Here is a 21,437-nt window from a genome sequence, read left to right as displayed (position 1 = left end):
GAGCTTTTCCAGATCAGCAGGGACACACGCACCAGGGGACAACAAATGGAAATTGGGCTTCAAGGCATTCAAGATGGAAAGTGGTAGAAGCTGAAAGTTTGGGAACATTTAAAAATAGACTGGATAGGATCCATGGATCACTTAGATATTAATGGACACCAAACGAGCATGATGGGTCGAATGGCCTCCTCTCGTTTGTAAACTTTCTTATGTTCTTATGTTCTTATGTTCTTATGAATGTTCCCTAAGCATGTTTCAAATGTTCCCTAATTTATGTTACAAATGTGCCTTAGCACCTCTCTCTCTCTCTCTCTCTCTCTCTCTCTCTCTGTCTCAATTCAGTGCATTTGTATTGTCAAAGCAATTGGACATGCATACATACATACATACATATATATGGAAAATAAACAATATGTGTACATCTCTGCATTAATGGTGCCCTAACAGATGTGCAAGTTACATGACAGACAGACAGACAGACACTCACACACACTTTCACACACACACACACACACACACACTTTCACAGACAGACAGACAGACAGACACACACACACACACACACACACACACTTGTATACCTGACACGTATAGAAGACTGGATAGGGAGATATAAATAGCAATGGGGAGACTCTTGTACTTGGTGTGGCTCTATCCATATAGTGGGGCCAGCAGCCACTTAGCAGGTGTAGCAATAGAAGCTCAGCCTGGGGAGACTGGATTTAGCATTTCCTCTCCATTTTGATAAGTATCCATAATCATTTCTGCAAAATACTTCTATGATACCTATGTATGTTTTTTACTTGTACTATATTATACTATCAAGTATCAGTGTACACATACAATGTGACCTGTTACATTAATACAGAGGCCACGGAAGGCCAGATCAGTAATAGCCACTGTCCCCTGATATTACACTTTTTTACAATCACTTTGGCACTCATTTCAGAACCTTGATGTCATTTTTCAAAACTCTAGACACAAAACTCACACCCGATGATCAAAATGCACATTTTTCAATTGCTTGGATACAATACACATCAACCTCAGATCATTTGTTCATTGAACTAAAATGACACAACTTAACATCAAAGTATTACCATTTCAAAATGCAATTCACACATTACATCTGAGATCACTGTCTATTCATTTCATTACAAAGATCTAACTATCAATTGATACAGCTGCTCAAAATGATAAGTGACTGTTGCATTACTCTTAATGCATAGTTTTATGGAAACTGACAAACAGTATTCCATGTTTCGATCATGAAAGTTTCAGGATAATGAGATCCATTGACACCAATAACCGAGGAGCGTGGTTTCTTAGGGTTACCATAGACTTGACTGTGTCTTCTTGTTTGTGAAGGAACAGGACTGTGTTTTCCTGTCTGGGTTCCCGCAGGCTTAAGTGTGTTTGTAAACTGCAGCGTAGGTTTGACCTACTATTAGAAAAAAAAAAAAAAAGGAGCGCTAATTAATTGTTCAATATCTGATACGCCGGTGATAATATAAAATAACGTGTTTATAGTTTATAGAAGTTTATAGTGTTTATGGTAAATGAAGAAAAGTCATTAAGTTATATACAAGTTCTATAAATGCAAACATTGAAAAGCATGTTTGTTGTTATTCCTATATAGGATTTAGTATTATTTGTGTTTTCTTGTTTTTTGCTATGTTTTCTCCCCTGTCGTTTATTGTTATTTTGCGGGCTTGCACGCCTTGGTTGTTGTGTACAAAACGATACATAGAAAATGGGAAAACGTGTTACTGTGTGGGAACAGCTCTAGTAAGACGGGCGACCCGCCACTTAAAGGTACACATGTAAGGTACATGTATGATAACTATGGAGTGAAGCGGTGCGTTTGACTGGACAATAGGTGACAGAAAATTAAGGTTTCCAGAAGATGGGACTTTTGATTCAGATAGACTTGAGCACCTAAAAACGGTTTTGCAAAATAGGAATACAACGCATTTAGAAATGAGAAACCAAAGCTAGCTATCTTAAAACATTTGTTAGAGAAAAGAAAGAAAAGACAACAGGCATAATTCAATCTGAATGCCCCGAAGACAAATTAAAAATATATATATATATGTTTTTCAGTATAAATGACAGTCCTCAAGATACTGAAGGAAAATTACTAGATAAGTAATAAATAAGGGTAGTTTGAGACACTGCAGGTCAATATAACATGCCAACCAAAACCATGGTATCTGAATTTACTATGGATATAAATTAATATGTGTCTCTTTGTATGTTTGTACGTTTTCAGTTTGCGCAAGGTAAATGTCCATATTTTGACTTTTTCATGTACTGTATAGTCCAGAATATGACTAAGAGAGTCATAAGTCACAAATAGTTACAGAATGATAGCTAAAAAACGCCAGTTAAATATGTTGTAATAACAGACCTACAAGAAAGTCAGCATTTAACTGTACACAGAATGCTATTGCAAACAGAAATAATAATACAAAATTAAGTTATTTAAATAGGTCTTACGAATACAGAAGTTAAAAGTAACATGTTAGAAATGGAATTAGAGCCAAATTTAGAAATAGGAATCCGAGGCAACCACAAACATTCGGTGAAGGTTTCTTACATATTGATAAATAGATAACCAGATACTCCAGGAAATTAACGATGTGCTCATTTGGAAGCTATGAGTTCCACAATGAAGAGTTTTTAAATCCCTAGTAATAGATCCCTAAATACAATGTGTAGGTAAGAAATTAACTATTGATCAGTTCAATCTGGATTCGGGAACAGTTCTTCTGAACCTGTACTGGTGTAGATTGGACTTCAATAGGAGGAAGTGACACAATAAAGACATGAGCCGCGCAGGAGGACAGTCTTAGTGCCCACGCAGGTTCTTAGTTGGGGAAATCATTGACTGGACACATTTTTTGAAAATGTGCTTTCCTGAAGTACCTGGACATCATTATTCAGATCAATGAAAAGGCTTATTTTCCAAAGATTAAATACATTCATTAACTACAATAATGTAGTGAAATGTATATAAATAGTAATAATACAAATCGATCAAATATAACTTGCATTTTCTTGTAAGAAATTAGGAATAGGAGAAAGAACAGCTGTTGGGATGCAGTGCGATGTTATCCAAAATTGAAAGCGGTTGAGAAAGGAGAGTTTGTTCTGTGTGAGACAAATGTACTGCCACGAGAGACTCTGATGGTGATTGACTGGAATATGAGGGAAAATAATGAAGTTACTACAGGTATAACTAAAGGTGTAACATAACTAATTTAATGAAACATAGTCATGGCAAGTTATAAAACTGTTTGGAAATAGTCCTTTCACAAACAGAAATACCCTATCAATTAGGAAGAGGGGGGCAGGGGGCAAGGGCCGTATGTGCTCCTCTGCTCCCCCTGTTCGCCTGAGCAGACAAGCAGCCTGAGATGAGAGAGAGAGAGAGAGAGAGAGAGAGAGAGAGAGAGAAGTCAGAGACAAGGCAGAGACTGTAAGTACGTGTAAGGGTTCATAACTTATTACAAACAGAGCAAGAGTGTAATGAATGGTAATTTACACTGCTTGTATTAATAATGATAATAATATTGATGTTGATACAGACGAATACATCACATACTAGATGACAACCGCATAAAACTAATAATAATGAAAATAGGAATAATAGGAGTATGGAAATAATTTCAAATTATGGTTTATTGGTAAAAAATGAATTGAGAAACAAAGATTAATAACTGCCATCATTTACCCAACTACTATTAACTATGGTGTTGAAGGAGCTGCTGTAATAGTTATTGTAATGTTCTCAGGTATTTAAGTTAGATAAAAGGACAAAGATAAGCACATTGTTTTGAAACTTTGACAACTCCACACAAAAAGAGTATCTACACTAGGAAGTAAAGCTGATTCAATAAACACAGGAGATATGATGCTGCTGACGACAGCTGAGTGCTGTACTGAAATAATTTGATAAATGAGATAAATTGGAATCAAGATTATTATTATTTTGAATTGTCCCTTTACTAGAAACCTTATAGATTGTGCGAATGTCAACTAATGTGATAGAGATGCCTTTTAAAAGGACGATCTCTGATGTTGTGTGAACCACACATTGTGTCTTCAGACTGATTTATTCCACATGGCAGATATGCATATTATGAATCGTGTCCTGAAGGAACCGATGTCTGACCCATATGGAGAAGATGGTGGTGTTCTTGTTGAGACACAGTAGGCCAAGGGCGCGGCTTTAAAGACAGCCTCACAGCAACTTGAACAGACCAATGCTGAGGTCCACTACGCTGAAGTGATGCTTGACTCAGTGGAGAAATAAGTTAAAATACTATAATTAAAGGTTTTCCAGATTATAGGAATCTACAATATATTGTGAAACTGCTCAGATGACGTCCGCAGTAGCACATATTCTTCTATTGATAGTTTAATTTATAATGTACTATTAGTGGAGATGTCACATTATTCAAATGAATAGAATGACAGCCATGAAGTCAGAATCAGTCCATTGCCCTTCACTTAAGATTTGTACAATGTATAATGTTTATAAATCAAAACGCAACAAATATATGTACAATACAGTTTACAAACTGAATTTGTAAAAAAGAATGTTTTGCTGAATTTTGTATTCTCTTTGAAGCAACAAAATGTATGTGTTATGTATGTCGTAACTAGGGTTTGACTTTTATGACCTGGGGCTGGATGAAATTTAATTTGAGATGCACTGTAAAAGCTCCAGGAAATTGCAACTGGCCACTGCACCTTCCATAAGAGAGCTCAAACATTTGCTAATGCATTGGTTGCCTCACAGGCACTCTTTCCCTGGTTTGCCCATGTGGCGCATGGTGTTGGCCACACGGGCAAAGGGGGGATGTGTGCATCAGTCTTTTAAATTGGTTTGCCCCAGGTTTTATAGTAACAGCTTAGCAATATTGTAGAACTTGCCACATTTGTCAAGCTCATAATCCTGCAATATGCAAATAGATTGTGTTCAAAAGCTTAAATGTTGTGGATATGAATATATACTTGTAATAATATATAGGTGTTCTAAATGGGTTGAAGCCTATCCCGTAGGAAGGCTGAAGTAGTAAAAGTAGCAAAAATACAGTTAAGGGATGTTATATGTAGATTTCGCATTCCAGGGAAATTTCCAGTGATAGGAACACTCACTTCACTGGGACAATAGTGCAGGAACTATGCAAAGCCCTGCGAGGTAAACAACATTTTCACTGCCCCATCAGGCTCAGTCAGCTGGAGCAGTGGAGAAACAAAATGGGATATTAAAGAATAAGCTGTCTAATATATGCAAACAAACAGGACTCAAACGTCCAGATCCCCTTCCTATAGTCCTAATGACAATGAAATCGTCAGCAAATTGAGAAAAACAGGTCTTTCTCCGTGTGAGATTATTATGGGATGACTTATGAGACTCTCCATCACTCCTCCATTGTCTGTAAGGGAAATGGACATCCACTCGATGGATGATGCTATGTTGTCTTTTTGTATGGGACTAACACATGCTTTCGAAGCTGTCCATTCACAGATGAAAGCCGCCCAGACTGAACCATCCCAGCAGGTTTACCACCCCTTCCAGCAAGATGACTGTGTATATCAAAGCACACAAGAGAAAGTCCTCCCAACAGCCCAGGTGGACAGGGCCCTACCAGGTGCTCCTGACCACCCACACAGCTGTGAAGTGCCTAGGAACGACGACATGGATCCACTCCTCACACTGCAAACTTGCCAATCGAGGCGATCAGCACAACCCTGGTGGAGAACAGAGGGATAAAGGAATTGTTCTTCCACATCAGATTTGACATTACTGTATGTATGCAGGCCCTTGTAATTGCTTTTCCAATACTGCCAACTGGTTATTGATGATTGATTTCACATTGTGGTACGAGTATCGAGTGAAATGCGTGCTATCCACCTCAACAACACAGCGATAACATGGAGCCGGCAGGTGATCCAGGTCACAATAGAGGTCAAGCAGTGGGAGGAGGAAGACGTGGTGGTCAAAGGTGTAGCGTAAGGTACACTTATAAAATTCAATTAAAGAAGTGAATTTATAGTATCACCTTATCACGAATCCTGGAATCTTGTAGAACTCATTTTCTGTAATAATTGGATGCAGACACCAATTCCAAAGATATAAATTGTCAAATTTATTCAAAAACAAAGACTAAATGTAGCACTACACTAATTATACAAAAGGGAAAACTAATTAAAATTCAACTCTAGATCAACAAATCAAAGACAAATCACTTCCGTGACCAAATCAAAGACCATGGGATCGCATATGATAACACACAAATCATTAAACAAAAAGGGTTATAAACACATTGACTACAATACCGGTTAGTAAGACGAAGGTGAGTCTCTCATTAGTATTGTTAGTCAGACATTCAATAACTACGCAGGTTAGTATTTATGTCAGGTAACTTCTCGTTATATATATATCAGTCTCATTAACGTTTAGGTGGAGAGAAAGATCCTATCATTACTTGTTACCACAATTTCCCTTAACTGATTATTATTCAATGATTAAGGATAGGCAGGGCCACCTATAATCTGGTGTCTATTAACTTGTGTCAATTTCAGACTAAACAGTTAAACAGGAATGAGAAGATATTTCTCGGCGTTGACAGATTTTATTTCTAAAATTATCAACAAAACAGTTGAATGCAACACACATTTATATTTAAGAAAACTAAATGATATTACACATTCTAGAGTTATGAATCACAGATTAACATTTCTAATTGATTTCTCAAATGTCATGAATCATGAACTCCAAACTGTTAAACTTATGTGAACTTCGTCGCAGAGAGGCCTCTCTGGCTTCGGGCTCAGATAACAGCACACGGCACGAGGTCCGTGTGGTTTGGAACAAAGGCAGTCCGGTTCGGCTTTGTCCAAGAACTTCCACTCAGTCGATGCACCTGGAAGTTGGGGTTTCGCGAATGTAGAGTCTTTTCCAAACAGATTTTCCACTGGTTTGAAGGCTCCAAGGTTGTGCACAAAATCTTCTTTGTAAGCAGGGTTCCACCGTAGTTACTTGAAGACAAAGTCTTTGAGGAAAGCAGGGCCCTGTTCGTTCCAAGGGTCAAGTTTCTTAAGACTCAAATAGCTATTTAAGTGACTGACACTTTCGTATTCAGTCGACTTAGTCAATTGTCCAGCTGTAAAACTCCACTGATCAGGTGGGTCTGTGAAGTTATTTATTTAATAAAGTCCTTTAAAATAATTCTTCGCTCAATCTCCTTCTCCCAGTTTAACTCTTCTGTTGCCGGCAAAGACTTGGTTGGTTTCTGATTCCGGTTCTGGAAACAGAGCTACAGGTTGAGCTGTGGCAGCGAGATTCTGGTTCAGGTGAGAGAGAGAGAGAGAGAAAGACTGTCCGCTGTTCCTTATAGTCTGTCAGATCAGTAGGTGATTGGTCCCTGAGTTCTTGAGATTGGATTTCGGTTTCAGCCCCCAGTGTCCTATTGGAGGGAGGCTTTATTTATGACTGATGTCAATCCATGCCATCTTTTGGAAATGCCGGTTGGCCTGGGTTCGTAGCTCTATGTCGGGATTTCGGCTCTCATCCACTTCAAAGAGTTTTTATCACCTACAGGCCCCTTTCTCCAGACATCTCATAGCAGAATTCCAAACTATTTGGCCTCTTCTCGGTGCCATCCTCCCCAAAACTGTCACTTTGATGCAAACCAGTTCCAAGCTGATGAGCTAAGGAAATCTGATAACTTTGGGGGGGAGAGGTCTTCTTTAGATCAGTGCTTCAGCTCAGAGCCCAAATGCTCTTATCAAAATACACCCAACATAACGCTACATATGTATGTATGTATGTATATATGTGTAGAAGGAAAATTAGAAATTATTTTCTTACACCTGTTTTTCTCTCTTGTATACTTAAGAAAGATACGGTCAAGCTAGAAGGTCAGCCCAGAAGATAGTTTGATTTCTGTTTGTTATTTACGATGAGAACCTTGGAGACATTGTCAAACGGTATGACCTACGTGCCTGTTCCCTAAAACCATGTGTTGACCTATGAACTCTGTTCTATAATGATATATGTTCTGCTTAGTTAGCCTTTAAGATAACATTGTAATGACTTTCTAGCATGTATGGATGTATGTATGTATGTATATATATATATATATATATATATATGTATGTATGTATGTCCAATTGCTTTGACAATACAAATGAATTGAATTGAGAGGAAGAGAGAGAGAGAGAGAGAGAGAGAAAGAGAGAGAGAGAGACAGACAGACAGACAGACAGACAGCTCAGCGATGACATCACGAGCCTCTCTCAGCTGACTGCTATGACATCACAGAGCACGTACATTCCGTTGCTTGTCGTCTGTCAACCACTCAGTCACTGCTAGCCAGACTGTCCCTAAGACAAAGTGTACAATACTTCAATTATATCTCCTCCAGACAGATAAAGAGTATTAAGAGCTACGATGAAGTTACCCAGGAGACGTAAAAAGCTTGCATCACCTGGTATTTCCTGGAGGTCACCCATCCAAGTACTGACCAGGCCCTGGCCCGTTTAAATTCCGAGATCAGACGAGACGGGGTGCGTCCAGGACGGTGTAGCCGCATGCCGAGAGGCCTGGCTGCATGATGTCTCTTAAAGGCTGACGGGTGTTGACGGAACTTCCAGCAAATAAAAAAAGAAAAATGGAGGGAAAAATATCAGTTCAGCAAAGGGTGTTGAAAGTAGCCGGGTACGTGTACATTTCTTCAATTATATCTCCTCCAGACAGAAAGAGAGTATTAAGATCTACGATGATGTTACCCAGGAGACGTATAAAGCTTGCAGCACCTGGTATTTCCAGGAGGTCACCCATCCAAGTACTGACCAGGCCCTGCCTTGTTTAGTTTCCGAGATCTGATGAGATCGGTCACGTTCAGGACGGCGTGGCCGCAAGCCGAGAGGCCTGGCAGCATGATGTCTCTTAAAGGCGGGCGGTTTTTGACGGACCTTCGAGCAAAAAAAAAAAGAAAAAACAAAAATGGAGGGAAAAATATCAGTGCAGCAAAGGGTGTTGAAAGTTGCCGGGTACGTGTACATTTCTTCAATTGTATCTTCTCCTGACAGAAAGAGAGTATTAAGAGCTACGATGAAGTTACCCAGGAGACGTAAAAAGCTTGCAGTACCTAGTTTTTCCAGGAGGTCACCAATCCAAATACTGACCAGGTCCTGCCACGTTTTGCTTCCTAGATCTGACAAGATCGGGCGCGTTCAGGACGGTGTGGCCGCAAGCCAAAAAGCCTGGCTGCATGATGTCTCTTAAAGGCTGGCGGGTATTGACGGAACTTCCAGCAAAAAAAAGAAAAATGGAGGGAAAAATACCAGTGCAGCAAATGGTGTTGAAAGTAGCCGGGTACGTGTACAAATCCTCAATTATAACACCTCCAGACAGAAAGAGAGTATTAAGAGCTACAATGAAGTTACTCAGGAGACTAAAAAGCTTGCAGCACCAGGTATTTCCAGGAGGTCTCCCATCCAAGTACTGACCAGGCCCTGCCCCGTTTAGCTTCCGAGATCTGACAAGATCGTGCACGTTCAGGTCAGTGTGGCCGCAAGCCTAGAGAGCTGGCTGCATGATGTCTCTTAAAGGCTGGAGGGTATTGACGGAACTTCCGGCAAAAAAAAAAAGAAAAAAGAAAAATGGAGGGAAAAATATCAGTGCAGCAAAGGGTGTTGAAAGTAGCCGGGTATGTGTACAATTCTTCAATTATATCTCCTCCAGACTGAAAGAGAGTATTACGAGCTACGATGAAGTTACCCAAGAGACGTATAAAGCTTGCAGCACCTGGTATTTCCAGGAGGTCACCCATCCAAGTACTGACCAGGACCTGCCCCGTTCAGCTTACGTGATCTGACGAGATCGAGCGCGTTCAGGACGGTGTGGACACAAGCCAAGAGGCCTGGCTGCATGATGTCTCTTAATGGTTGGCGGGTATTGACGGAACTTCCAGCAAAAAAAAAAAAAAAGAAAAACGGAGGGAAAAATATCAGTGCAGCAAAGGATGTTAAAAGCAGCCGGGTACGTGTACAATACTTCAATTATATCTCCTCCAGACAGAAAGAGAGTATAAAGAGCTACGATGAAGTTACCCAGGAGACGTAAAAGCTTGCAGCACCAGGTTTTTCTAGGAGGTCTCACATTCAAGTACTGACCAGGTCCTGCCCCGTTTAGCTTCCGAGATCTGATGAGATCGGGCGCATTCAGGACAATGTGTCCGCATGCCAAGAGGCCTGGCTGCATGATGTCTCTTAAAGGCTGGAGGATATTGACGGAACTTCCAGCAAAATAATGAAGAAAAAAGAAAAATGGAGGGAAAAATATCTGTGCAGTAAAGGGTGTTGAAAGTAGCCGGGTACGTGTACAATTCTTCAATTAAATCTCCACCAGACAGAAAGAGAGTATTAAAAGCTACGACGAAGTTCCCCAGGTGACGTAAAAAGCTTGCAGCACCTGGTACTTCCAGGAGGTCTCCCATCCAAGTACTGACCAGGTCCTGCCCCGTTTAGTTTCTGAGATCTGACGAGATCGGGCGCGTTCAGGACGGTGTGGCCACAAGCCGAGACGCCTGGCTGCATGATGTCTCTTAAAGGCTGGCGGGTATTGACGGAACTTCTAGCAAAAAAAAAAAAAAAGAAAAATGGATGGAAAAATATCAGTGCAGCAAATGGTGTTGACAGTAGCTGGGTACGTGTACAATACTTCAATTATATCTCCTCCAGACAGAAAGAGAGTATTAAGAGCTACAATAAAGTTACCCAGGAGACGTAAAAGCTTGCAGCACCAGGTATTTCCAGGAGGTCTCACATTCAAGTACTGACCAGGTCTTGCCCCGTTTAGCTTCCGAGATCTGATGAGATCGGGCGCGTTCAGGACGGTGTGGCCGCAATCCTAGAGGCCTGGCTGCATGATGTCTCTAAAAGGCTGGCGGGAATTGACGGAACATCCAAGAAAAAAAAATTAAAAAAAAATAGAAAAATGGAGGGAAAAATATCAGTGCAGCAAAGGGTGTTGACAGTAGCTGGGTACGTGTACAATACTTCAATTATGTCTCCTCCAGACAGAAAGAGAGTATTAAGAGCTACGATGAAGTTACCCAGGAGACAAAAAAGCTTGCAGCACCTGGTATTTCCAGGAGGTCACCCAACCAAGTACTGACCAGACCCTGCCCCGTTTAGCTTCCGAGATATGATGAGATCAGGCGTGTTCAGGACGGTGTGGCCGCAAGCCAAGAGACCTGGCTGCATGATGTCTCTTAAAGGCTGGCTAGTATTGACGGAACTTCCAGCAAAAAAAAAAAAAAAAAATAGAAAAAGGGAGGGAAAAACATCAGTGCAGCAAAGGGTGTTGAAAGTAGCCGGGTACATGTACAATTCTTCAATTATATCTCCTCCAGACAGATAGAGAGTATTAAGAGCTACGATAAAGTTACCCATGAGACGTAAAAGCTTGCAGCACTAGGTATTTCCAGGCGGTCTCACATTCATGTACTAACCAGGTCCTGCCCCGTTTAGCTTCCGAGATCTGACGAGATCGGGCACGTTCAGTATGGTGTGGCCGCAAGCCGAGATGTCTGGCTGCATGATGTCTCTTAAAGGATGGCGGGTATTGACGGAATTTCCAGCAAAAAAAAAAATAGAAAAATGGAGGGAAAAATATCAGTGCAGCAAAGTGTGTTGAAAGTAGCCTAGTACGTGTACAATTCTTCAATTATATCTCCTGGAGACAGAAGGAGAGTATTAAGAGCTACGATGAAGTTACCCAGGAGACGTAAAAGGCTTGCAGCACCTGGTATTTCTAGGAGGTCTCCCATCCAAGTACTGACCAGGCCCTGCCCCGTTTAGCTTCCGAGATCTGACAAGATCGGGCGCATTCAGGACGGTGTGGCCGCAAGCCGAGAGGCCTGGCTGCATGATGTCTCTTAAAGGTTGGCGGGTATAGATGGAATTTCCAGCAAGAAAAAAAAAAAAAAAAATAGAAAAATGGAGGGAAAAATACCAGTGCAGGAAAGGGTGTTGAAAGTAGCCGGGTACGTGTACAATTCTTCAATTATATCTCCTGCAGACAGAAAGAGAGTATTAAGAGCTACGATGAAGTTACCCAGGAGACGTAAACAGCTTGCAGCACCTGGTATTTCTAGGAGGTCTCCCATCCAAGTACTGACCAGGCCCTGCCCCGTTTAGCTTCCGAGAGCTGACGAGATCGGGCGCATTCAGGACGGTGTGGCCACAAGCCGAAAGGCCTGGCTGCATGATGTCTCTTAAAGGTTGGCGGGTATTGACGGAACTTCCAGCAAAAAAAAAAAAAAAAAAAAAGAAATGGATGGAAAAATATCAGTGCAGCAAAGGGTGTTGACAGTAGCTGGGTACGTGTACAATACTTCAATTATATCTCCTCCAGACAGATAGAGAGTATTAAGAGCTACGATAAAGTTACCCAGGAGACGTAAAAGCTTGCAGCACCAGGTATTTCCAGGAGGTCTCACATTCATGTACTGACCAGGTCCTGCCCCGTTTAGCTTCCGAGATCTGACGAGATCGGGCGCGTTCAGGATGGTGTGGCCGCAAGCCGAGATGCCTTGCTGCATGATGTCTCTTAAAGGCTGGCGGGTATTGACGGAACTGCCAGCAAAAAAAAAAAAAAAAAAAAAAAAGAAAAATGGATGGAAAAATATCAGTGCAGCAAAGGGTGTTGACAGTAGCTGGGTACGTGTACAATTCTTCAATTAAATCTCCTCCAGACAGAAAGAGAGAATTAAGAGCTACGATAAAGTTACCCAGGACACGTAAAAGCTTGCAGCACCAGGTATTTCCAGGAGGTCTCCCATCCAAGTACTGACCAGGTCCTGCCCCGTTTAGCTTCCGAGATCTTACGCGATCGGGCGCGTTCAGGACGGTGTGGCCGCAAGCCGAGAGGCCTGGCTGCATGATGTCTCTTAAAGGTTGGCGGGTATTGACGGAACTTCCAGCAAAAAAAAAAAAAAAAAAAGAAAAATGGATGGAAAAATATCAGTGCAGCAAAGGGTGTTGACAGTAGCTGGGTACGTGTACAATACTTCAATTATATCTCCTCCAGACAGATAGAGAGTATTAAGAGCTACGATAAAGTTACCCAGGAGACGTAAAAGATAGCAGCACCAGGTACTTCCAGGAGGTCTCACATTCATGTACTGACCAGGTCCTGCCCCGTTTAGCTTCCGAGATCTGACGAGATCGGGCGCGTTCAGGATGGTGTGGCCGCAAGCCGAGATGCCTGGCTGCATGATGTCTCTTAAAGGCTGGCGGGTATTGACGGAACTGCCAGCAAAAAAAAAAAAGAAAAATAGAGGGAAATATACCAGTGCAGCAAAGGGTGTTGAAAGTAGCCGGGTACGTGTACAATTCTTCAATTATATCTCCTGGAGACAGAAAGAGAGTATTAAGAGCTACGATGAAGTTACCCAGGAGACGTAAAAAGCTTGCAGCACCTGGTATTTCTAGGAGGTCTCCCATCCAAGTACTGACCAGGCCCTGCCCCGTTTAGCTTCCGAGATCTGACGAGATCGGACACATTCAGGACGGTGTGGCCACAAGCCGAAATGCCTGGCTGCATGATGTCTCTTAAAGGTTGGCGGGTATTGACGGAACTTCCAGCAAAAAATAAAAATAAAAAAAGAAAAGAGAAAAATGGATAAAAAAATATCAGTGCAGCAAAGCGTGTTGAAGGTAGCCGGGTACGTGTACAATTCTTCAATTATATCTCCTCCAGACAGATAGAGACTATTAAGAGCTACGATAAAGTTTCCCAGGAGACGTAAAAGCTTGCAGCACCAGGTATTTCCAGGAGGTCTCACATTCAAGTACTGACCAGGTCCTGCCCCGTTTAGCTTCCGAGATCAGACGAGATCAAGCGCGTTCAGGACGGTGTGGCCGCAAGCCGAGATGTCTGGCTGCATGATGTCTCTTAAAGGTTGGCGGGTATTGACGGAACTTCCAGCAAAAAAAAAAAAAAAAAGAAAAATGGATGGAAAAATATCAGTGCAGCAAAGGGTGTTTACAGTAGCTGGGTACGTGTACAATACTTCAATTATATCTCCTCCAGACAGATAGAGAGTATTAAGAGCTACGATAAAGATACCCAGGAGACGTAAAAGCTTGCAGCACCAGGTATTTCCAGGAGGTCTCACATTCATGTACTGACCAGGTCCTGCCCCGTTTAGCTCCAAGATCTGACGAGATCGGGCGAATTCAGGATGGTGTGGCCGCAAGCCGAGATGCCTGGCTGCATGATGTCACTTAAAGGTTGGCGGGTATTGACGGAACTTCCAGAAAAAAAAAAAATATAAAAAAAGAAAAAAGAAAAATGGATGGAAAAATATCAGTGCAGCAAAGGGTGTTGACAGTAGCTGGATACGTGTACAATACTTCAATTATATCTCCTCCAGACAGAGAGAGAGTATTAAGAGCTACGATAAAGTTACCCAGGAGACGTAAAAGCTTGCAGCACTAGGTATTTCCAGGAGGTCTCACATTCATGTACTGACCAGGTCCTGCCCCATTTAGCTTCCGAGATCTCACGAGATCGGGCGCGTTCAGGATGGTGTGGCCGCAAGCCGAGATGCCTGGCTGCATGATGTCTCTTTAAGGCTGGCGGGTATTGACGGAACTTCCAGCAAAAAAAAAAAGAAAAAAGAAAAATGGAGGGAAAAATATCAGTGCAGCAAAGGGTTTTGAAAGTAGCCGGGTACGTGTACAATTCTTCAATAATATCTCCTACAGACTGAAAGAGAGTATTAAGAGCTATGATGAAGTTACCCAGGAGACGTAAAAAGCTTGCAGCACCTGGTATTTCCAGCAGGTCACCCATCCAAGTACTGACCAGGCCCTGCCCCGTTAGCTTCCGAGATCTGATGAGATCGGGCGCGTTCAGGACGGTGTGGCCGCAAGCCAAGAGGCCTGGCTGCATGATGTCTCTTAAAGGCTGGCGGATATTGACGGAACTTCCAGCAAAAAAAAAAAGAAAAAAAATGGAAAATGGAGGGAAAAATATCAGAGCAGCAAAGCGTGTTGAAGGTAGCCGGGTACGTGTACAATTCTTCAATTATATCTCCTCCAGACAGATAGAGAGTATTAAGAGCTACGATAAAGTTACCCAGGAGACGTAAAAGCTTGCAGCACCAGGTATTTCCAGGAGGTCTCACATTCAAGTACTGACCAGGTCCTGCCCCGTTTAGCTTCCGAGATCAGACGAGATCAAGCGCGTTCAGGACGGTGTGGCCGCAAGCCGAGATGTCTGGCTGCATGATGTCTCTTAAAGGCTTCGGGTATTGACGGAATTTCCAGCAAAAAAAAAAAAAAAAAAAATAGAAAAATGGAGGGAAAAATATCAGTGCAGGAAAGGGTGTTGAAAGTAGCCGGGTACGTGTACAATTCTTCAATTATATCTCCTGGAGACAGAAAGAGAGTATTAAGAGCTTCGATGAAGTTACCCAGGAGACGTAAAAGGCTTGCAGCACCTGGTATTTCTAGGAGGTCTCCCATCCAAGTACTGACCAGGCCCTGCCCCGTTTAGCTTCCGAGATCTGACGAGATCGGGCGCATTCAGGACGGTGTGGCCGCAAGCCAAGAGGCCTGGCTGCATGATGTCTCTTAAAGGTTGGCGGGTATTGACGGAACTTCCAGCAAAAAAAAAAAAAAAAAGAAAAATGGATGGAAAAATATCAGTGCAGCAAAGGGTGTTTACAGTAGCTGGGTACGTGTACAATACTTCAATTATATCTCCTCCAGACAGATAGAGAGTATTAAGAGCTACGATAAAGTTACCCAGGAGACGTAAAAGCTTGCAGCACCAGGTATTTCCAGGAGGTCTCACATTCATGTACTGACCAGGTCCTGCCCCGTTTAGCTCCAAGATCTGACGAGATCGGGCGAATTCAGGATGGTGTGGCCGCAAGCCGAGATGCCTGGCTGCATGATGTCACTTAAAGGTTGGCGGGTATTGACGGAACTTCCAGAAAAAAAAAAAATATAAAAAAAGAAAAAAGAAAAATGGATGGAAAAATATCAGTGCAGCAAAGGGTGTTGACAGTAGCTGGATACGTGTACAATACTTCAATTATATCTCCTCCAGACAGAGAGAGAGTATTAAGAGCTACGATAAAGTTACCCAGGAGACGTAAAAGCTTGCAGCACTAGGTATTTCCAGGAGGTCTCACATTCATGTACTGACCAGGTCCTGCCCCATTTAGCTTCCGAGATCTCACGAGATCGGGCGCGTTCAGGATGGTGTGGCCGCAAGCCGAGATGCCTGGCTGCATGATGTCTCTTTAAGGCTGGCGGGTATTGACGGAACTTCCAGCAAAAAAAAAAAGAAAAAAGAAAAATGGAGGGAAAAATATCAGTGCAGCAAAGGGTTTTGAAAGTAGCCGGGTACGTGTACAATTCTTCAATAATATCTCCTACAGACTGAAAGAGAGTATTAAGAGCTATGATGAAGTTACCCAGGAGACGTAAAAAGCTTGCAGCGCCTGGTATTTCCAGCAGGTCACCCATCCAAGTACTGACCAGGCCCTGCCCCGTTAGCTTCCGAGATCTGATGAGATCGGGCGCGTTCAGGACGGTGTGGCCGCAAGCCGAGAGGCCTGGCTGTATGATGTCTCTTAAAGGCTGGCGGGTATTGACGGAACTTCCAGCAAAAAAAAAAAAAAAAAAAATGGAAAATGGAGGGAAAAATATCAGTGCAGCAAAGGCTGTTGAAAGTAGCCGGGTACGTGTACAATACTTCAATTATATCTCCTCCAGACAGATAGAGAGTATTAAGAGCTACGATGAAGTTTCCCAGGAGACGTAAAAAGCTTGCAGCACCAGGTATTTCCAGGAGGTCTCCCATCCAAGTACTGACGAGGCCCTGTCCCGTTTAGCTTCCGAGATCTGACGAGATCGGGCGTGTTCAGGACGGTGTGGCCGCAAGCCAAGAGGCCGGGCTGCATGATATCTCTTAAAGGCTGGCGGGTATTGACGGAACTTCCAGCAAAAAATACAAAATAAATAAATAGAAAAATGGAGGGAAAAATATCAGTGCAGGACAGGGTGTTGAAAGTAGCCGGGTACATGTACAATTCTTCAATTATATCTCCTCCAGACTGAATGAGAGTATTAAGAGCTACGCTGAAGTTACCCAGGAGATGTAAAAAGCTTTCAGCACCTGGTATTTCCAGGAGGTCACCCATCCAATTACTGACCAGGCCCTGCCCAGTTTTTCTTCCGAGATCTGACGAGATCTTGCGTCTTCAGGACGGTGTGGCCTCAAGCCAAGAGGCCTGGCTGCATGATGTCTCTTAAAGGCTGGAGGGTATTGATGGAACTTCCAGGAAAAAACAAAAGAAAAAAGAAAAATGGAGGGAAAAATATCAGAGCAGCAAAGCGTGTTGAAGGTAGCCGGGTACGTGTACAATTCTTCAATTATATCTCCTCCAGACAGATAGAGAGTATTAAGAGCTACGATAAAGTTACCCAGGAGACGTAAAAGCTTGCAGCACCAGGTATTTCCAGGAGGTCTCACATTCAAGTACTGACCAGGTCCTGCCCCGTTTAGCTTCCGAGATCAGACGAGATCAAGCGCGTTCAGGACGGTGTGGCCGCAAGCCGAGATGTCTGGCTGCATGATGTCTCTTAAAGGCTGGCGGGTATTGACGGAATTTCCAGCAAAAAAAAAAAAAAAAAAAATAGAAAAATGGAGGGAAAAATATCAGTGCAGGAAAGGGTGTTGAAAGTAGCCGGGTAGGTGTACAATTCTTCAATTATATCTCCTGGAGACAGAAAGAGAGTATTAAGAGCTACGATGAAGTTACCCAGGAGACGTAAAAGGCTTGCAGCACCTGGTATTTCTATGAGGTCTCCCATCCAAGTACTGACCAGGCCCTGCCCCGTTTAGCTTCCGAGATCTGACGAGATCGGGCGCATTCAGGACGGTGTGGCCGCAAGCCAAGAGGCCTGGCTGCATGATGTCTCTTAAAGGTTGGCGGGTATTGATGGAACTTCCAGCAAAAAAAAAAAAAAAAAGAAAAATGGATGGAAAAATATCAGTGCAGCAAAGGGTGTTTACAGTAGCTGGGTACGTGTACAATACTTCAATTATATCTCCTCCAGACAGATAGAGAGTATTAAGAGCTACGATAAAGTTACCCAGGAGACGTAAAAGCTTGCAGCACCAGGTATTTCCAGGAGGTCTCACATTCATGTACTGACCAGGTCCTGCCCCGTTTAGCTCCAAGATCTGACGAGATCGGGCGAATTCAGGATGGTGTGGCCGCAAGCCGAGATGCCTGGCTGCATGATGTCACTTAAAGGTTGGCGGGTATTGACGGAACTTCCAGAAAAAAAAAAAATATAAAAAAAGAAAAAAGAAAAATGGATGGAAAAATATCAGTGCAGCAAAGGGTGTTGACAGTAGCTGGATACGTGTACAATACTTCAATTATATCTCCTCCAGACAGAGAGAGATTATTAAGAGCTACGATAAAGTTACCCAGGAGACGTAAAAGCTTGCAGCACTAGGTATTTCCAGGAGGTCTCACATTCATGTACTGACCAGGTCCTGCCCCATTTAGCTTCCGAGATCTCACGAGATCGGGCGCGTTCAGGATGGTGTGGCCGCAAGCCGAGATGCCTGGCTGCATGATGTGTCTTAAAGGCTGGCGGGTATTGACGGAACTGCCAGCAAAAAAAAAAAGAAAAATAGAGGGAAATATACCAGTGCAGCAAAGGGTGTTGAAAGTAGCCGGGTACGTGTACAATTCTTCAATTATATCTCCTGGAGACAGAAAGAGAGTATTAAGAGCTACGATGAAGTTACCCAGGAGACGTAAAAAGCTTGCAGCACCTGGTATTTCTAGGAGGTCTCCCATCCAAGTACTGACCAGGCCATGCCGCGTTTAGCTTCCGAGATCTGACGAGATCGGGCGCATTCAGGACGGTGTGGCCACAAGCCGAAACGCCTGCCTGCATGATGTCTCTTAAAGGTTGGCGGGTATTGACGGAACTTCCAGCAAAAAATAAAAAATAAATAAATAGAAAAATGGAGGGAAAAATATCAGTGCAGGACAGGGTGTTGAAAGTAGCCGGGTACATGTACAATTCTTCAATTATATCTCCTCCAGACTGAATGAGAGTATTAAGAGCTACGCTGAAGTTACCCAGGAGATATAAAAAGCTTTCAGTACCTGGTATTTCCAGGAGGTCACCCATCCAATTACTGACCAGGCCCTGCCGAGTTTTTCTTCCGAGATCTGACGAGATCTTGCGTCTTCAGGACGGTGTGGCCTCAAGCCAAGAGGCCTGGCTGCATGATGTCTCTTAAAGGCTGGAGGGTATTGATGGAACTTCCAGCAAGAAACAAAAGAAAAAAGAAAAATGGAGGGAACAATATCAGTGCAGCAAAGCGTGTTGAAGGTAGCCGGGTACGTGTACAATTCTTCAATTATATCTCCTACAGACTGAAAGAGAGTATTAAGAGCTATGATGAAGTTACCCAGGAGACGTAAAAAGCTTGCAGCACCTGGTATTTCCAGGAGGTCACCCATCCAAGTACTGACCAGGCCCTGCCCCGTTAACTTCCGAGATCTGAGGAGATCGGGCGCGTTCAGGACGGTGTGGCCGGAAGCCAAGAGGCCTCGCTGCATGATGTCTCTTAAAGGCTGGCGGGTATTGACGGAACTTCCAGCAAAAAAAAAAAAAAAAAAAATGGAAAATGGAGGGAAAAATATCAGTGCAGCAAAGGCTGTTGAAAGTAGCTGGGTACGTGTACAATACTTCAATTATATCTCCTCCAGACAGATAGAGAGTATTAAGAGCTACGATGAAGTTTCCCAGGAGACGTAAAAAGCTTGCAGCACCAGGTATTTCCAGGAGGTCTCCCATCCAAGTACTGACGTGGCCCTGCCCCGTTTAGCTTCCGAGATCTGACGAGATCGGGCGTGTTCAGGACGGTGTGGCCACAAGCCAAGAGGCTGGGCTGCATGATGTCTCTTAAAGGCTGGCGGGTATTGACAGAACTTCCAGCAAAAAATTAAAAAATAAATAAATAGAAAAATGGAGGGAAATATATCAGTGCAGGACAGGGTGTTGAAAGTAGCCGGGTACATGTACAATTCTTCAATTATATCTCCTCCAGACTGAATGAGAGTATTAAGAGCTACGCTGAAGTTACCCAGGAGATGTAAAAAGCTTTCAGCACCTGGTATTTCCAGGAGGTCACCCATCCAATTACTGACCAGGCCCTGCCCAGTTTTTCTTCCGAGATCTGACGAGATCTTGCGTCTTCAGGACGGTGTGGCCTCAAACCAAGAGGCCTGGCTGCATGATGTCTCTTAAAGGCTGGAGGGTATTGATGGAACTTCCAGGAAAAAACAAAAGAAAAAAGAAAAATGGAGGGAAAAATATCAGTGCAGCAAAGCGTGTTGAAGGTAGCCGGGTACGTGTACAATTCTTCAATTATATCTTCTCCAGACAGATAGAGAGTATTAAGAGCTACGATAAAGTTACCCAGGAGACGTAAAAGCTTGCAGCACCAGGTATTTCCAGGAGGTCTCACATTCAAGTACTGACCAGGTCCTGCCCCGTTTAGCTTCCGAGATCTGACGAGATCGGGCGCGATCAGGACGGTGTGGCCGCAAGCCGAGATGTCTGGCTGCATGATGTCTCTTAAAGGCTGGCGGGTATTGACGAAATTTCCAGCAAAAAAAAAAAAAAAAAAAATAGAAAAATGGAGGGAAAAATATCAGTGCAGGAAAGGGTGTTGAAAGTAGCCGGGTACGTGTACAATTCTTCAATTATATCTCCTGGAGACAGAAAGAGAGTATTAAGAGCTACAATGAAGTTACCCAGGAGACGTAAAAGGCTTGCAGCACCTGGTATTTCTAGGAGGTCTCCCATCCAAGTACTGAGCAGGCCCTGCCCCGTTTAGCTTCTGAGATCTGATGAGATTGGGCGCATTCAGGACGGTGTGGCCGCAAGCCAAGAGGCCTGGCTGCATGATGTCTCTTAAAGGTTGGCGGGTATTGACGGAACTTCCAGCAAAAAAAAAATATAAAAAAAGAAAAAAGAAAAATGGATGGAAAAATATCAGTGCAGCAAAGGGTGTTGACAGTAACTGGATACGTGTACAATACTTCAATTATATCTCCTCCAGACAGAGAGAGAGTATTAAGAGCTACGATGAAGTTACCCAGGAGACGTAAAATGCTTGCAGCACCTGGTATTTCTAGAAGGTCTCCCATCCAAGTACTGACCAGGCCCTGCCCCATTTAGCTTCCGAGATCTGACGAGATCGGGCGCGTTCAGGATGGTGTGCCCGCAAGCCGAGATGCCTGGCTGCATGATGTCTCTTAAAGGCTGGCGGGTATTGACGGAACTGCCAGCAA

At 43.0% G+C, this 21,437-nt stretch overlaps 8 non-coding genes and 30 pseudogenes across 8 annotated transcripts; all 38 read right to left on the bottom strand.

Annotated features, from left to right (window-relative positions):
* Nucleotides 1-8,492: 8,492 nt before the first annotated feature.
* LOC136726750 (uncharacterized) lies at nucleotides 8,493-8,611 on the bottom strand (annotated as a pseudogene).
* Nucleotides 8,612-8,820: 209 nt separating this feature from the next.
* Nucleotides 8,821-8,939, bottom strand: LOC136727031 (uncharacterized; annotated as a pseudogene).
* A 216-nt stretch (nucleotides 8,940-9,155) lies between these two features.
* Nucleotides 9,156-9,274, bottom strand: LOC136726800 (uncharacterized; annotated as a pseudogene).
* A 205-nt stretch (nucleotides 9,275-9,479) lies between these two features.
* On the bottom strand, nucleotides 9,480-9,598 carry LOC136727298 (uncharacterized; annotated as a pseudogene).
* Nucleotides 9,599-9,814: 216 nt separating this feature from the next.
* On the bottom strand, nucleotides 9,815-9,933 carry LOC136726702 (uncharacterized; annotated as a pseudogene).
* A 212-nt stretch (nucleotides 9,934-10,145) lies between these two features.
* Nucleotides 10,146-10,264, bottom strand: LOC136726726 (uncharacterized; annotated as a pseudogene).
* Nucleotides 10,265-10,480: 216 nt separating this feature from the next.
* Nucleotides 10,481-10,599, bottom strand: LOC136727248 (uncharacterized; annotated as a pseudogene).
* Nucleotides 10,600-10,811: 212 nt separating this feature from the next.
* LOC136727363 (uncharacterized) lies at nucleotides 10,812-10,930 on the bottom strand (annotated as a pseudogene).
* A 219-nt stretch (nucleotides 10,931-11,149) lies between these two features.
* On the bottom strand, nucleotides 11,150-11,268 carry LOC136727198 (uncharacterized; annotated as a pseudogene).
* A 217-nt stretch (nucleotides 11,269-11,485) lies between these two features.
* Nucleotides 11,486-11,604, bottom strand: LOC136726677 (uncharacterized; annotated as a pseudogene).
* Nucleotides 11,605-11,815: 211 nt separating this feature from the next.
* On the bottom strand, nucleotides 11,816-11,934 carry LOC136726933 (5S ribosomal RNA). The gene has a single exon (XR_010808308.1). It is a non-coding gene; the product is annotated as a 5S ribosomal RNA (ribosomal RNA).
* Nucleotides 11,935-12,154: 220 nt separating this feature from the next.
* LOC136726991 (5S ribosomal RNA) lies at nucleotides 12,155-12,273 on the bottom strand. Its single transcript, XR_010808361.1, has one exon. It is a non-coding gene; the product is annotated as a 5S ribosomal RNA (ribosomal RNA).
* A 216-nt stretch (nucleotides 12,274-12,489) lies between these two features.
* LOC136727204 (uncharacterized) lies at nucleotides 12,490-12,608 on the bottom strand (annotated as a pseudogene).
* Nucleotides 12,609-12,829: 221 nt separating this feature from the next.
* On the bottom strand, nucleotides 12,830-12,948 carry LOC136726951 (5S ribosomal RNA). Its single transcript, XR_010808325.1, has one exon. It is a non-coding gene; the product is annotated as a 5S ribosomal RNA (ribosomal RNA).
* Nucleotides 12,949-13,164: 216 nt separating this feature from the next.
* LOC136726579 (uncharacterized) lies at nucleotides 13,165-13,283 on the bottom strand (annotated as a pseudogene).
* Nucleotides 13,284-13,493: 210 nt separating this feature from the next.
* On the bottom strand, nucleotides 13,494-13,612 carry LOC136727054 (uncharacterized; annotated as a pseudogene).
* A 224-nt stretch (nucleotides 13,613-13,836) lies between these two features.
* On the bottom strand, nucleotides 13,837-13,955 carry LOC136727276 (uncharacterized; annotated as a pseudogene).
* Nucleotides 13,956-14,169: 214 nt separating this feature from the next.
* Nucleotides 14,170-14,287, bottom strand: LOC136726781 (uncharacterized; annotated as a pseudogene).
* Nucleotides 14,288-14,512: 225 nt separating this feature from the next.
* On the bottom strand, nucleotides 14,513-14,631 carry LOC136726706 (uncharacterized; annotated as a pseudogene).
* Nucleotides 14,632-14,847: 216 nt separating this feature from the next.
* On the bottom strand, nucleotides 14,848-14,965 carry LOC136726975 (5S ribosomal RNA). The gene has a single exon (XR_010808346.1). It is a non-coding gene; the product is annotated as a 5S ribosomal RNA (ribosomal RNA).
* A 218-nt stretch (nucleotides 14,966-15,183) lies between these two features.
* On the bottom strand, nucleotides 15,184-15,302 carry LOC136727275 (uncharacterized; annotated as a pseudogene).
* A 219-nt stretch (nucleotides 15,303-15,521) lies between these two features.
* On the bottom strand, nucleotides 15,522-15,640 carry LOC136726902 (5S ribosomal RNA). The gene has a single exon (XR_010808280.1). It is a non-coding gene; the product is annotated as a 5S ribosomal RNA (ribosomal RNA).
* Nucleotides 15,641-15,854: 214 nt separating this feature from the next.
* LOC136726780 (uncharacterized) lies at nucleotides 15,855-15,972 on the bottom strand (annotated as a pseudogene).
* A 225-nt stretch (nucleotides 15,973-16,197) lies between these two features.
* On the bottom strand, nucleotides 16,198-16,316 carry LOC136726705 (uncharacterized; annotated as a pseudogene).
* Nucleotides 16,317-16,532: 216 nt separating this feature from the next.
* LOC136727057 (uncharacterized) lies at nucleotides 16,533-16,650 on the bottom strand (annotated as a pseudogene).
* Nucleotides 16,651-16,869: 219 nt separating this feature from the next.
* LOC136726936 (5S ribosomal RNA) lies at nucleotides 16,870-16,988 on the bottom strand. The gene has a single exon (XR_010808311.1). It is a non-coding gene; the product is annotated as a 5S ribosomal RNA (ribosomal RNA).
* A 221-nt stretch (nucleotides 16,989-17,209) lies between these two features.
* LOC136726792 (uncharacterized) lies at nucleotides 17,210-17,328 on the bottom strand (annotated as a pseudogene).
* Nucleotides 17,329-17,543: 215 nt separating this feature from the next.
* On the bottom strand, nucleotides 17,544-17,662 carry LOC136727274 (uncharacterized; annotated as a pseudogene).
* Nucleotides 17,663-17,882: 220 nt separating this feature from the next.
* Nucleotides 17,883-18,001, bottom strand: LOC136726500 (5S ribosomal RNA). The gene has a single exon (XR_010808207.1). It is a non-coding gene; the product is annotated as a 5S ribosomal RNA (ribosomal RNA).
* Nucleotides 18,002-18,215: 214 nt separating this feature from the next.
* LOC136726779 (uncharacterized) lies at nucleotides 18,216-18,333 on the bottom strand (annotated as a pseudogene).
* Nucleotides 18,334-18,558: 225 nt separating this feature from the next.
* LOC136726704 (uncharacterized) lies at nucleotides 18,559-18,677 on the bottom strand (annotated as a pseudogene).
* A 209-nt stretch (nucleotides 18,678-18,886) lies between these two features.
* On the bottom strand, nucleotides 18,887-19,005 carry LOC136727187 (uncharacterized; annotated as a pseudogene).
* A 556-nt stretch (nucleotides 19,006-19,561) lies between these two features.
* LOC136727152 (uncharacterized) lies at nucleotides 19,562-19,679 on the bottom strand (annotated as a pseudogene).
* A 219-nt stretch (nucleotides 19,680-19,898) lies between these two features.
* Nucleotides 19,899-20,017, bottom strand: LOC136727025 (5S ribosomal RNA). Its single transcript, XR_010808392.1, has one exon. It is a non-coding gene; the product is annotated as a 5S ribosomal RNA (ribosomal RNA).
* A 222-nt stretch (nucleotides 20,018-20,239) lies between these two features.
* Nucleotides 20,240-20,358, bottom strand: LOC136726829 (uncharacterized; annotated as a pseudogene).
* Nucleotides 20,359-20,573: 215 nt separating this feature from the next.
* LOC136727126 (uncharacterized) lies at nucleotides 20,574-20,692 on the bottom strand (annotated as a pseudogene).
* A 220-nt stretch (nucleotides 20,693-20,912) lies between these two features.
* LOC136727236 (uncharacterized) lies at nucleotides 20,913-21,031 on the bottom strand (annotated as a pseudogene).
* A 225-nt stretch (nucleotides 21,032-21,256) lies between these two features.
* LOC136727114 (uncharacterized) lies at nucleotides 21,257-21,375 on the bottom strand (annotated as a pseudogene).
* Between the last annotated feature and the right edge of the window lie 62 nt (nucleotides 21,376-21,437).

The sequence above is a fragment of the Amia ocellicauda genome, unplaced genomic scaffold (genome assembly GCF_036373705.1).
Source record: "Amia ocellicauda isolate fAmiCal2 unplaced genomic scaffold, fAmiCal2.hap1 HAP1_SCAFFOLD_26, whole genome shotgun sequence".
Taxonomy (NCBI): Eukaryota; Metazoa; Chordata; class Actinopteri; order Amiiformes; family Amiidae; genus Amia; species Amia ocellicauda.
Note: the sequence above shows the minus strand (reverse complement) of the source record. Positions and strands in the feature narration are given on the sequence as shown.